General features: G+C 51.6%; 1 protein-coding gene across 4 annotated transcripts in view; it reads left to right on the top strand.

Annotated features, from left to right (window-relative positions):
- TMPRSS6 (transmembrane serine protease 6) overlaps positions 1 to 3,349 on the top strand; it is a 38,216-nt gene that overhangs the window by 25,663 nt on the left and 9,204 nt on the right. The gene's annotated exons all lie outside the window — the stretch shown is intronic.

Genomic DNA, 3,349 nt, shown 5'->3' with positions numbered 1-3,349 from the left:
CCTCCTCCTCCCTCTTCTCCTTCTTCCTCTTTCTTCTTCCTTCTTCTCTATCTTCTCCTTTTCCCTTCTTCTCCCTTCCTCTTCTGTTTCTCCTCCTCCTCCTCTTTCTTCTTTTCTTCTTCCTCTTCTTCTCCTTCTCCTCCTCCTTCTCCTTTCTTCCTCTTCATCTTCCTCTTCCTCCTCCTTCTTCATCTTCCTCTTCCTCCTCTTCCTCTTCCTCTTCTCCTTCTCCTTCTAGAGGAGCAAGAATCTGGATTATTATGTGAAATTAGCTGGCGACTCGATGAAGCAATTTCTACACACTGCATAAACACATTGTGTTTATGCTGAGTGACTCCCCCTGGGCCACTAGATTTCAGCCCCTGCCTTGAATTCCTCTCTGGCGCTTTCTAAGCAGAGGCTTGTCCTAGGGGTCCAGCACCTCTACCCCTGCTCCAAGCCTCCAGAGTGAGAACCAAATGCCGCCCAGGCAGACAGTTTCCCGGGTACGCAGTGAAGCCTTGGGGAAAGGTTGCTGCCAGCTACAGGCTGGTTCTAGGACTTTCCCTGGAGATTAGTAGAGAGAACGTCCTGTAGCAGGCACAGGTGCCTTTGCCTTACAGCCCCTGCCCAAGGCTTGGGTGACACTGCAGCCCTCCACGCAGTTGCTTCTAGGGTGAAACGTTCCACTCCCCTCCAACCCCGGCTTGGGTTCCTTCTCTGTCTCTCCACAATCTCCCTGTGACTGTGGGAGGAACACCCCAAGGCCCATGGGATGTGCTTGACTCCTCATTCCCGGACCAGTCCTTCCCAACCCCTGGCTCCCCTGTCTACTTCCTGAGGTCCTTCCGTGAGGAAAACAATCCACGATAACTTTATAAACAGACACCAAAACCAGGGTTTCCTGGGTTTTACGAGGGCAAGGGGGCCGGGTTTGCTCAGGGGCGCCCCCTGGCGGTGCCTCGTCCCCCACCAGCCCTGCTGTGCTGGGGGAACTATGGTGGGAGGCGGCGGCTCCCAACCTGCTCTGTCTCAGGACCCAGTTACTCTCTGCAAAATGACTGAGAACCCTAAAGAGTTGTTGCTTATACAGGTTATAGATCTATACCTGCAGCATTGGAAATTGGAACAAAATTTAAAAATGTTTATTAATTCCTTTAATGTAATTATCAGCCTATTACACATTTGAATATAAATAATACTCTATGAAAATTAGTTGCATTCTCCAAAAGTAAAAACATTTAGTGACAAGAGTACTGTCCTTTTACATTTTTTGTACATTTCTTTAACAACTGGCTTCACAGACCACAGGCGGGACCTTCGAATCTGCCTCCGAGTTCCATCAGTCCCGATGTCACACATCACGTAGTCTCTGGAAAACTCATCTGTCACCTTATGAGAGGATGAGGGCAAAAAAGGCAAATGACATCTGAGTGTTACTAAAAAAAAAATGACTTTTGGACCCCAGGGGGTCCCCTGACTGTGCTCTGAGAACTGCTGGTTGGTGTAAGGGTAAGATCGTGATCACTGTGGCCAGATAGACTTATGGGGGTGCCAGAGTCTAGGCCAGGTCTGTGGAGGACATGGGGGATGTAGGGGGCTCAGACCTCAGAGCTACTGTTGCAGTGGGAATCAGGATCCCTCCCGCCAAGCAAGCTAGGTGAGCTCTTCTGGGCCCTGAGGCCAGATTCTGACGACACCTTGGCTCCTGCGCGCATGAGCCTCATCTGTAAAATGGGATGACAGCAATTCCTCCCTCCCTGGGCGGAGGTGCTGCTTGAACCTCAGAATCCCCGTGCAACGAGGCCTTGTGATGCCATAGCCGATGAGGCTCAGCCCCAGCCACATACCTTGAGATGTTAAAACAGCCTCAAAGCTCATCTTCAGCTATTCAGTGGCTAGTGAATTGATTAACTTATTGAAAGGTTAAGTGCTTACCACGTTCTAGAAGTTCTGGGGAAGTGCCTGGCCCCTGGGAATCATGGCGGGCTCCGAGGGGTTTTGGATTTGCTGTGGGATATCTCCATCGGCCTTCAGGGCTATTCCTGATACTCTCTGGATTTCCTTCTGCTTTCTCTGCCAGGGGCATTTTCAGCTCTCCCTGCAGATTTTCAACCTGCGCCCTGGGCGTGTTTCCCCCATCTGCAAAGCGCTCTGATTTGCTCTGTGGAGGGCATTTCCAGGAGCTGATGAAGCTGCCCCCGTCTGTTCTGCAAGCGTGGCCCACCTGGGATGAAAAGGAACCCCCGGCTGCTGTGGAGGGAGGGTTCCACTGTTCTCCGGGAGTGGTTACACCCACTCTGTGAAGGCATGCCGCTGCCCACTTACTCTGTGGGAGGAGGTGCGCCGGACTCTCTGCAGGAGGAGCCTCTGGGCCTATGACCTAGAGATGGGAGGGCTCCTACCTGTTCTCTGGTAGGACAGAAAGACTCAGCCTCTCTGGAGATTCCCCCACCTGCTCTGTTTAAACACGTGTATCTTCTTGGTGGTGTTGTGGCCGGGGAGCAGGGGCGGTGTTGTCCAGCAGCGATATGAGGGTGCTCCCACAGCTGGGGGTGGTCCCACCCCGTGGGGCCATGCACGGAGCAGGTGCTGCCCATCAGCACTAAGTTACTGGTCATGGGAGAAGGACTGGTCCTTCCCTCAAACCCACAGTGTCACAAGGAGGCAGGAGGGTTGGTGCCTAAATGGGGAGCACTGCTGCCCCCTCGTCCCACACCAGCCTCAAGGCGAATAACCTTGCACATCTGTGGACAGTGGGCCAGTCAAGGGCTTTTGCCTCGACTGACACATTGAAGCCTTTTGTCAGATTCAAGGTCAACAGAAATAATTTTTCCTTCCCTCCCTCCCTCCCTCCCTCCCTCCCTCCCTCCTTTCTTTTTCAGATGTAGTTTCGTGCTCTTATTGCCCAGGCTGGAGTGCAGTGGTGTGATCTCGGCTCACCAAAACCACCTCCTGGGTTCAAGCGATTTTCCTGCCTCAGCCTCCAGAGTAGCTTGGATTACAGGCAGGCGCCACCACACCCGGCTAATTTTGTATTTTTAGTAGCGACGGGGTTTCTCCATGTTGGTCAGGCTGGTCTTGAACTCCTGACCTCAGGTGATCCACCCACCTCGACCTCTCAAAATGCTGGGATTACAGGTGTGAACCACTGCTCCTGGCCAATTTTTCTTGTTTTATGAGGGAGGAAAGTGAGGCTCAAAGAAGGACCCTGACTTGCTAGAACCTCACAGTTTACAGGTGACTGTGACTAGAACTGAGTTTTATCTGGCAGGCAATGGGAAACTATTAAAGATTTTTGAGCAGGGGAGTGACATAGCCAGGCTACGTTTTTTTTTTTTTTTTTTTTTTTTTTTTTTTTTTTTTTTTT

The sequence above is a fragment of the Piliocolobus tephrosceles genome, chromosome 19, assembly GCF_002776525.5.
Source record: "Piliocolobus tephrosceles isolate RC106 chromosome 19, ASM277652v3, whole genome shotgun sequence".
Lineage (NCBI taxonomy): Eukaryota > Metazoa > Chordata > Mammalia > Primates > Cercopithecidae > Piliocolobus > Piliocolobus tephrosceles.
Note: the sequence above shows the minus strand (reverse complement) of the source record. Positions and strands in the feature narration are given on the sequence as shown.